Source organism: Octopus bimaculoides, chromosome 2 (assembly GCF_046866305.1).
Source record: "Octopus bimaculoides isolate indiv1 chromosome 2, ASM4686630v1, whole genome shotgun sequence".
NCBI lineage: Eukaryota > Metazoa > Mollusca > Cephalopoda > Octopoda > Octopodidae > Octopus > Octopus bimaculoides.
Window position 1 is genome coordinate 68,290,782 of NC_142929.1, and position 11,963 is coordinate 68,302,744.

General features: G+C 36.2%; 1 long non-coding RNA gene across 1 annotated transcript in view; it reads right to left on the reverse strand.

Moving 5' to 3' along the window:
• Positions 1-3,542: 3,542 nt before the first annotated feature.
• Positions 3,543-11,963, reverse strand: part of LOC128251270 (uncharacterized) — a 22,083-nt gene continuing 13,662 nt past the window's right edge. The window contains exon 2 of the long non-coding RNA XR_008267048.2: positions 3,543-10,979. This is a non-coding gene — a long non-coding RNA (uncharacterized LOC128251270). The remainder of the gene's footprint in view (positions 10,980-11,963) is intronic.

The window sequence follows — 11,963 nt, forward strand, 5'->3', positions numbered from 1 at the left end:
TTTGGAAGATTGTTATTTAGAAACGTTAATAGCTTAAACGAAAGACACCACAATCTTATATTCAGTCTGGCTGGCCTACGAACTGCGTGATTTCCCCTGGATTAGATAATACAGTGATTTTGAAAGGAATGTCATTATCTGTGTGGAGAAACGAGAAAAATTGACAATAGTTAGTTTTATCTCAAAAATAATATACAATGCAATATGTCGTCTATTGTCAGTATATGACAATCTATAATAAAGTAAATATTTATTATTGATTTTTTTTTATATCACAGGGTTATTTATTGGTTGCAGGGATAAAATATAGAATCGATCTCAATGCATGCGGAGTAGTAGTTTTTATTCATACTAGGGAGTTGGGGGTGTAAAAATTCAATCTCTACAATGGTTTCTGATTTAGGCACAAGGACAGCAATCAGTAAAGTACACGACTAGTACTTTATTTTATCGATCCCGAAAAGCACGTTGACCAGGATTTGGACTCAGTACGTAAAGTAGTACAACCAAATAGCACAAGAAATTTTGTCCGGCGCACTACCAACTCTGACAATTCACCGCCTGAACAACAACAACAACAACAATATCATGAATAACAATGGTTTCAAATTTAGGTACAAGGCCTGCAATTTTGTGAGTGGGGGTACAAGTCAATATCATCAACCCTAGTACTTGTCTGGTACTTTATCTTATCAACCTCGAAATGATGAAGGGTATATCTGATCGGAAGGATTTAAACTCAAAAGGTAGAGAGCCGAAATAAAATACTGCGATGAATATTCTCCATACTCAACGATTTTGCCAGTTCACTAGCTTTTTTCATTCTTCACAATGATATGTGCTAAATCGTGCAATGCCAAACATTCTGCTCTTTATATGGTCGAATAGACTCCAAAGAGACTGGTGCTGTCCTGTGTCGGCAAGACGATAATAAGAGTACAGTGAACATGTCATAGGAAGTGGAAAAGTCAAAGTTTCGGACGGAGTTGTTCAGGGAATAGTTGACACCAAGTAATAATAATAATTAAAAAAAAAAGACAGCAAAGTTTTACATCCTCTAAGTTAGAAAATCTGGCTCGCACGCCTCCTACAATAACTGCATTTGTGACTAGTTATGGATGAATGAATATGTCCATCCTCACCGATGAGGATGAGGGGTCTCAAACACACTCCTCGCTACACACGGCAGTCTCGTACTGCAGTTGCACTGCCCGTTAGGCTCCCTTCCTCGTCTAATCTTTAGTGTTACCACTCCATCTTGTTTGCCGTTTGCGAGCTCTTTTTCTGTCTACCCACTCCACGAGAATGGGGACATAGACGTTTTGGGCTCTGAGAACGTGGTCAGCATATTACAATTTCTGATCATATCACAAGAAGGTGGCGAGCTGACAGAATCGTCAGCACGTCGGACAAAATGCTTAGCAGCACTTCCTCTGGCTCTACGTTAAGTTCAAGTTTGCTTTTCATCCATTCGGGGTCAGTAAAAGTCAAGTACTGGGGTAAATGTATTCAACTTGTTCATTCCCCTCACAATTGCTGACTTTGAACTCTGCAACGGACTGGCGTCTTGTTTAGGGGGACTGTTGTGATCTGCGTCACTTAAACGCCACGGAAACCGGCTAACCGGTCTTTTGAGTCGCACATTTCAAGAAAGAAAGAAAAAATTCTTAGCACTAAGTTTCGTTTTGATAAGTTGGTAACATAACTGATACATGAAGGTTCAAGTTCTTGAGAATAAAAGCAAAGAAGGGAGACAACTGAGAAGGTAGAAAAGAAAATCAAGAATTCACTGAGATTTTATATGTTCAAACAGTTATGTGGATGAAGGCACGTTTAGTAACCGAAACATTAAAAAACAAAAGTACGACTACAAGTAAGAAGTAAATGAAATATAATATCATTCGAAGGCTAATATTGGTTTCAAACTTTGGATCAAAGTCAGCAATTTCGGAGAAGGGGCTAAGTCGATCATATCAACTGGTACATAATATATTGACCTTGAAGGACGAAAGGCAGAGTCGACTTTAGCGCAATTTGAAGTCAAAATGTAAAGACTGACGGAATGCCACCAAGCATTTTGTCCGGTGTGCTATCGATTCTGTCAGCTCACTGCCTTATGGTGATGATAAATATTTTTTCGCTTAAGATGGCGAGCTGGTAGAGTCGTTAGCACGCCGGGAAAAATATTTGGCGGCATTCCGCTCGTCTTTACTTTCTGAGTTCAAATTTCACCGTTGTCGACTTTTCCTTTCGGCGTCGATAAAATAAGTACCATTTGAGCACTGGGCTCAATGTAATCGACTTACTCGTTCACCCGAGATTCCTGATCTTGTGCCAACATTTGAAACCGATGTCATTTTTTCGTTTACGACAAGTACGAGAGACAAGTCCAGTTTTGTTTCGTTCTACTGGAACTTTTCAACGAAGTATAGATTCATCATAACTTGCTGAAATATTAGCAATTGGATCACTCACTATATGTTTAAAATAAATTTAAATTTTGAGTTTAAAATACTAGGTTGCCAGGAAAGCTATACGGAAAATAGTTTTATGTCCGAAACTATTCTCTTACATTTTAAAATTGACTGATATTTCTTCTTTCCCTAACCTCTCTTCTTCCTCTCTCCAGTACCCCTCTCTCATCTCTCTATCACTTTGAACTGAAATATTTTTCTTTCTTCAGACTTTCCCATTAGATTTCACTTCTCGCAACACAAATGCCACACATTTATACAATTCTTGAGCAAACGCACTGGCATTTATAAAATTATTACTAATTGAACTTAATTTTGAAATAAAAGTTAATAATTTTCTCTCGATGTTAAGATGATAATTGATAATTTGCTTACAATACTTTATGGTAAAGAAAAATAAGAATTTTCAAATACCAAAAGCTAATTATTGCAAAAATATAATTACATTCTGTAATAAACAGCCGCTAGTAAATATTACATTTTTTCTCTATCTCTCGCGAAATTAGAAATAAAACAAAATTGAATAACAGTTTCAGCTTCTTAAACTGGGCTATAAAGTTATAAAGATAAAAATGACTGAAATAATAGCAAACATAAGAAATGTTGCATACATTTTTTTTTATTAAAACGAAACTGTTTCAGAAGTATACTGTATGTAAGGGAAAATGTGTATAGTGTCGGTGATACTGCATTTATGCTTATTTCGTTGTTATTAAATGTGTTCATAGATGTACTGTTGGAATGTATGTACGTGTATGAGTATAAATGTGCGAGGAAAGTAGGAGATGCTCACGTATGCTATAACACACACATACATACACATACGCTCGCATACTAATATTCACACAAAAGCATTCACTCATACAAACATATAAACACACATACACGCACGCACGCACGCACGCACGCACACACATACGGTTTTTAAATTCTGTGCAAAGCCGAAGGCAAATAAAGATAAGTGTTTTGCCTAAAAACAGAACATTATCTGCTGAAATATTGCATCTCTCAAAAATATGTATAATATTAATGTTGATGGTAATGATGACGACGATGACAACAACAACAACAATTATAATATTTTCTTTAATCACTACTGAGGGCAACATATAAATACAATTCATGAAAAGTTAAAACTAGGAGTATCGCAAAACAAAGCAAAGCAAAGTAATAGAAAACTGAATGGCGGTGGTACAGGGATAACTTCCAAAGTATCATATTAAAATTTATATCAGGTTATGCTTGTTTAACCAATTGTCACTGACAAGTGAGTGTGACCTGGTAGTTTGTACCATGATTTCGCTAATAGCTGTAGATGCCTATGCAACCGCAAGCATAGAAACCCTTCCAGCTCTCCCACCCTTGATTCAGGGAAACATGGAGAATGTGACAAATGGCGGACGAGAGAGCTGCACCAGCAACTAGGTTGCTGTAAACAGCAGCTGGATAGATTGGAGCAATGTAAAATGAAGTATCTTGCTCTCTAGGTCACAACGATATATAACCAAACGGGATGGAGTTATTATTGCAAGAGATAAAAATAAAAATTACTACTTGAATATAAGGGTAATTATTCTTTTTCATTTTGGCACAAAGACAACAATTTATAGGGTTAAGACAAGTCGATTACATTGACCTCAATACTTGTCTGGTTCTTTATTTTATCGATTCCGAAAGAATGAAAAGCGAAATCGACTTCTTTACTCAGAACATAAAGAGCTGAAACAAATGTCACTAAGCATTTAGTCCGACGTGCGAACGATTCTACCAACTCACTGCCTAAATAGTAATAATGGTTTCAAATTTTGCCACAAGGGCAACAATTTTGAGGGAGGGGATGAGTCGATTACATTAACCCCAGTGTTCAACTGGTACTTATTTTATCAACCCCGAAAGGATGAAAGGCAAAGTCAACCTCAGCAGAATTTGAACTCAAAAACGTAAAGACGGACGAAATGCCGCTAAGAATTTTGTCCGGCATGCTAACGATTATACCAGCTTGCCGCGTCTAATCCTAAATAGTAATGATAATAGCTGTTTCACATTTTGGTACAAGGCCAACAATTGCGGAGGGAGTAGTTAATTATATTAGCCTCAGTACTTGACCGGTACACATTTTTTCTATCAACCCAGGTGGGGGTGGGGTGGGGAGAGGGGATGAAGGTTAAAGTTGACCTCACTGGAATTTGAACTCTGAATATAAAGAGTTGGAACAAATCTCGTAAAGCAATTTTTCGGCGTTCTAACGAATGTGTCAGCTAGAGATTGTAATCATAATAGTAAGTTATAGTATTAAAAGGACGATGGCGCTTATAAAATCAACCTCAGTACTTGACATCAGCTTATTTCATCAACCACCAAAGGATGGAAAGGAAATTGATGAGAAATTAAGTCACGGTTGGTTTTTAACCCAGAACCCGATATTTCGAACACCTACACAATTGAAAATAATTATTAGAAAGAAAAAAAATGTAGTTGTCACGACCGATGTAGGAGAATACCAGATTAAATCAATGAGTAATTCTGATGAAAAAAGAGAAAACAGACAACCCGAAAATCTAAATTAATTAAAAGCAATATAAGACGACAAGCTGGCAGAATTGTTAGCACGTCTGGATATAATAGTTAGAGGCATTTCTTCCGGCTCTACGTTCCGAGTTCAAATTCTGCCGGGGTCTACTTCGCCTTTAATCTTTCGGAGTCGATAAAATAAATACCAGTTGAGCACCGGGATCCATGTAATCGAATCACCCCTTCCCACCAAATTGCAGGCCTTATGCCTATTGTAGAATGAATATATCTAGCTATCTGTCTGTATTACTAAAACTTTGCTTTCTTCAAGATTTAGCTTAGTTTCTTTTTTTTTTAAATGAAAATAATTGAATGGAAAAAAAACAACCTAACGTAAATCTTAAACGTTTAACTAGATATTTGGACTTATTGTGGTAGTTCATTCCGCTTTTTTTTCATGCTCTTCACCATGGTCGATGTGATGTATTACGAATTGATATAGCTTAAACAGAATTCATTACAGCTTCTCAATCATGGCTTTTGGGGAACTTATCATTCTAAAGCTCATGCACAAAGATAATTGTTTTCTCTGAGATATTTAGAATCTTGCAGTTTATTTTATAATGATAAATGATTCTGTGTGTGCGTCCATGTATGTATGTACGCATGCATGCGTATATGTACGCATATGTATGCGTGTATGTGTCACGTATTTCTGTACGTATGTGTATGTGTATGTATGTGTGTATGTATGCGTGTATGTATGTGTCATGTATTTATGTATGTATGTGTGTGTAAGAGGAAGTGAGTGTGTGGGTATGTGTATATTTGTCTGAGTGACTGTGTGTGTGTGTGTGTATGTGCGTGTGCATGCGTGTGTGAGTGCGTGTGTGTGATTATCCAATATAAAGTGTAATGCTTTTAAGTTCGAATTATATTAAAAATGTTATGATTTCTCCGAATTCCAACTATTTAAGATTCATAGCTTGAGCGTATGAATACAATTTCATCCCCAGTAAAAAATTATATATTAATTTAGTTTATTAAAACATTATAACCTTCCTTGTCTTTTCTTTTTTGTTACTGTTAAATGATCTTGATTGCTTCTTGGCTGGAAGATATAAAATATCTATACAATAGCTTGGTTACTGAATCATTCCATTACTCACGACGGTGCATATTAATTAATAACATATAAGAGTTAATTAGTTCTCGTGCACTAATTGCCAACTTAACACCTCCAGTAATCTTGTATTCTTGATATTGACTAATATATAGATTGTCTGATTGAAAGAGAGCGAGCCTGGTTGTAGTTGCACCAAAACTGAAGAACATCCAATGAAGTGATCTTAAAACCATTTTATATATAAAATAACTATATATTTTTATACAGAATTAATTAATGAATCAAGTTAATTAAAGAATTTAAATCGAAACTTTGTGACAACATTATAGTCACCACAGTGAGCTAATTACGAAAAGCGCGCGCAGCAGTAGTCATATTTGTAGAATTAATTTTGTGAACCATTTTCTGATTATATTTTATGTTCTATAAAAATATTTTTTCTCTTATATAATACTATAATATTAAGGATGAATGAAGTAAAGATAACAAAATATATTCTGTATTGCCTTAGTTAATATTACGATACCGTAATATGAACTGCTCATATTTTGAACATCGTTAGTACCTCATCAAGAACAAAAGATTACATAAACGGATAAAATTCCTATATTTCTACTGAATTCTGATGTATTTACGTAATACAGTTTATTCTTAATGACTATTACTGAAGCTATAATAGTTATGTTGGTTTAGTTTGCATAAAACAGTCGTATATACAGAATACTATTACGATTTCCAGATCACTCACTTCCGTAGTATTCGTCGGAAAATATAAATAGCTACGTCCCATTATCCTCCTGAAATATATAGATTCATGTGCCTAGTAAACGCTATTTTTCATGTTAAATTATAAATCTTCTGAAGAAAGTAGATAGCACCCGTAACTATTGGATAGTCTTCGATTAATAATGTAATGCACACCGATGTTAACTTGAACTTCGGCAGAAAGATAGAGGGAGAGAGAAAGGGCAAGAGAAACTGGGTGGGAGTAAAAGGTAGCAGGTGGGAGTCGAGAGAGGGATGAGGGAGTGAGATAAATGGAAAGTATTTGGTGCGTCAGTGTCTCTTCCAAATGGTTTCAGTTTGGGAAGTAAAGATTAACCCTTATAGGCACTTTATGTCTATAAAGGTTAAGAAAGAACTACTGTAAAAATGACGAGGAAAAATTATGAGTTGAATGGATTTGGAAGTTTAGAATGGTAAATACGGTTGTATTAGTTGAATAGAGAAGGCAAGCGTGTTACTGATAATAGCTAAGGATGACAGCATGTTATCGGTGGCAAAGAGACTGAGCATTGGTGAATGGATTTAACTATCAATGGAATGGGCAGATTTGTATATAGTCTGGATCATATGCTGTTGTTGAACGTCAGGTCAGCACTAATCGTGGAGACTTATGACCAAAGGCATACCAGCCGTGACCATCTCATCTTTTCTCGAAGAAATATATCTATAATTACTGGAGTTGAGGGTGAAAAGGGGGCTGAGAGAGAGAGAGAGAGAGAGAAAGAGAGAGCAAGAGAGAGAGAGAGAGAGAGAGAGAGAGAGAGAGAGAGAGAGAGAAAGAGATCAAGAGAGAAGGAAGGAGAGAGTGAGATTGGGAGAGAAAGGAAGAGAGACAAATGAAGAGTGTTTGGACTGTCTGTGTGTCGCGTAGAGATGCAAGTGGGGGTGAAGTGGGGGAACTAGTAAATGTAGAGAGTAGAAGATTGCAAAAAATTCGGTTTCTGCATAAATGATATCAGTGTGAGATGAGTGTGAAAACACTGAGGTCGTTGATTTTGGGGAAGGATATGGAGTGAGATAGATACCATTGGTATTAGAAGTATTGGTTGTAGTTTGAGAAGTTCAGAAATTGATAGAAGCACGAACCGAACGAGTTAGGATCCTGTGAGGAGACTACAAAACTTTAAGTTGCATGGGGCCAAATCAAGCTGTTTTAAACTATATTTCAATTCCTTAATCGGATGGTGCGTTGTGTTCTTGAGCAAAAGACTTCATCTCACTTTGCTCTACGATCACTTCGACACCTGACACATCCACCTGTTCAGATTTTGATTTAATGGAGGAAGTGAGCTAATGTACGACACGAATTTTTGATCACTATGAAACAAATAATTTGTGCAGGTCATTTGGCAAAACCTGAATGCTCATGGATGAGAGAGTCCGTCATAGGTACACAATAATAATAATATTTGGATGAAATCTATAAACATTTAATGCATTGCCTTGCGCGTTTCCATAAACCACATCTCTTAAGATCACAGTCCGTATTCCTGGGATGGTTACAGTGCAGTCCGTAGTATCCGTGGGTATCGGGCTGATCATCTCCATGGATTCATTTCTTCAGGCGATATCACATTAATGGGTGTACAACATAGGGAGGTTTATCCCTTTTTACCAGTAAGAAGGTTAAGCGAGTTATGTGGGTATTTTAGTGTGTATTTGGTGGGGAGGAGAAGGTGATGGAAATAAGAAGGAATGGTAGTTATATGAGGATGGAGGTGAGTGTGGTGGTGTTGGACTTCTTTTGCTATTCATAGCAGATGTTAAGGATGGCTAGTACATTCTTTGTTTTATTTCATTTAAGGCACGACTATCTTCAATAAATTCTGAAGTCAACAGATCATTTGGTACTGTGACTGAATTGATAAATGATACTTTCTTATGGTAGCCTTTTCATTATTTCCGGTGGTATAATGTAACATCTACTCGTGTATGTATGTATGTATGTATGTATGTATGTATGTATGTATGTATGTATGTATGTATGTATGTATGGAAGAGTTAGGGAAACAGGTGAGTCGTGAGCAGAGAAGAGACTACATATGGGCAAAAACTATCTTTTGAAGTGAAGCTTGAATAAAGACATGAACAGCAGAGACAGATAGCAGTTAAAGGTTGAGAGAGTAAGAATGTGTCATTTGTGAATTTGTAACAGGATGCATGGTTTGAGTGTAAGGAAGAGGATGTATCGTTTGGGTGTTGGTAAGGGAATTGTTAGTTCTGGACTAGATCGGGTTAACTGATGGTAAAGATGAAGAGGGAAAATTATCCAACGGGTTTACTTTTATTTTTTATTTTTAGCATTTAAGGAAATGTAAACGGGGATCTTTTTTAAAACGGGGGCCACATTTTTCATTAACGAAACACTTTGAAACTTGGATCACTGGTAGAATGTGTCATATAAAACATCTTTTTCTCTTAGTCTTCTTAAAAAAAAAGAAATCCATAAATTATTCCATGTTAAAGTTGTCGTATTTCTGTAATTTCAATCAATCACTGACGTCCATTCAGCCGATATACATTAAGTGCCGACTACATAAACAAACGATTCTGAAACAATTAACCCTAACCCTAACCCTAACTCTAACCCTAACTCTAACCCTAGGGTTAGAGTTAGGGTTAGGGTTAGGGTTAGGGTTAGGGTTAAAGCAAATTTAAAATGAAAAAAGCAAATAAAACGAAGAATCGTTTGTTTATGTAGTCGGCACTTAATGTATATCGGCTGAATGGACGTCAGTGATTGGTTGAAATTATCGAAATAAGACAATTTTTTACATGAAATAAATTCGAATACAAAAATATTTTTCTGTTCTATAACACAAAATAGATAAGTATACGAAGTTTGAAAGTCTTTCGGTACCAAAAGCACTACGTAAAACATTAATGAAAAATGTGGCCCCCGTTTTAAAAAAGATCCGTAAACGGCACTGGAGCAGTGAGATATCACACCAACCCTTTTACCAGGAATCTAGTCCAATTGCAAGCGGCAGATCGAACAACGGTAAAAGTAACCAAGATGGAATGTTAACAGATTGGAGTGATTGGTCCGTCAGCTGTAAAAAGATAAAAAGCAGAAGAAACCAAATAATATGATCACAGGAATACACAGACTAGAAAACACTGCCATATGCATACATGATCGCACACTGTATCGACCATTTGCTGATGTCTGCAGTTGTTCAGTTACTTTCATAAACATTCAGGTAACGATTCGTAGTTTTTCTCTTATTTTTGTATATCGGTCACTTCATGTTATGACGACGATAGCAATAATAATTATAAGACTAACAAGAGGAGGACCAATGCGTCGAGACATCAAACAAGACAGTGTAGAGTCTACACTGTCTTGTTTGATGTCTACACTGTAGACGATATATAAGTAGTGGAAGAAGGCGGGTAAAAGAACATGGAGTGAAGTAATCAGTTGATATCTGGGTGAGTTTTTTTTTTAAAGGAAATCTATAATTAGATTCAGCAGGTGCAGATTAGAAGTTCAATACATTTTATTATCATGTCCTTTTGACAGTTAGACTAGAAACCAAATAGACCATATACGTGCAGGAAAGAAGTTCAGGAGTTCTCTAAAGTACATAAGTATAATGTGAGAAAGTGATACATTGCCAGATCATCAGCATAGAATAGTAAACTTGTTGAAAAAGAGAAATTTAATTTTTAATGAATGGGGTCAATCATTTGCATATTCAATGTTAAGAAGTCTGGATATTGCTGGCTTCCAGTTTAATGTGCAGAATCTTGATAAATGAAAGCTAATACCATCTGTATTAGAATATGTGTGTTCTGATAACAAATCGTCAGCAGGAAAACTTGTTCAAAAATCTGAGATATGCGTGAGTTTACAGAATGCGGATAGAAGTGAGTACCGGTAACACTGATGAAATGTTGTAATAGGAACTTTGCCAAAGAACATGATCTGGGAGCAGACTGTTTTGCTTCGAGGTCCTCTTGCATAATAACGAAGGCTTTGCTGATACCAAGGGTAATATTAACGTCTTCAATGAAGTATTCACGGTTCAAAGACCACTGGTGTTTGACATAAACGAAGTTTTCATGCGGATCTGCTTCTGTGGAAACAACGTAGATAAAAAGAATTACTGACTTTGGGTATGTATGTAAAACATTTTGAAATTTGAAAGAGAGAGAGAGAGAGAGAGAGAGAGAGAGAGAGAGAGAGAGAGAGAGAGAGAGAGAGAGAGAGAGAGAAAGAGAGAGAGAAAGATAGAGAGAGAGAGAGAGAGAAAGAAAGAAAGAGAGAGAGAAAGAGAGAGAGATAGAGAGAGAGCAATAAATTGGTAGCTGACGGGGATATGAAATGTTGCTTTCTTGAGAATGAGATATAATGTCACGAATTTCTACAAATTAAGATAAATATACGCCATAAGTGAAAGATTGAATACCTTGATAAAGAATGTTGGTCAGCTTTGATATTGAGTACCTGACAGTGATAGGAAAGTGATCGGCTGTATTATTAAAATGAAACCATTACGAAGATATCTGCCCTTGATGACTATGTATATTTGGTGGCGATACTAGATGGTTCGAAAAGATTGGTTCGAGAGGAGGGAATTGTTTTACAGATGAGTACTCTTTGGAAATGAAGAGCGAAATAATTCTGATTTGACTGTCTTTACGAGTAATGCTTACAAGGCCATCTGGGTAAATGGGGAATGAACAGGAGGATTTCTATGGAGTTGCTAGAAATGTTGCTGGTGGATGGTTGCGAGGTTAGAACGAAGGCCGATCTTGTGTTCTATGAAATACTTCTGATTGTGATCTTAAACAATAATGTTCTTAAATGATAATTATCTTAGAAGATTTTTTCCTCTAAGCTAGTGCAGGCGGAAGGTTTCCTTCATATGGTATAGGCTATAGTTTCTGTTTCTTTGCATTGTGTGTGAATTACTATGGTGTTACTTTGTTACAAATATATCTGAAATAATGTTTTATCACCCATTCAACTTTTATGGAGAGTATTTCTGTGCTTTATTTACGCGTTTGTGATTAGTATGAACAGATTAGGTAGAAAGGAAAGAACTTCGGTAGTTCAA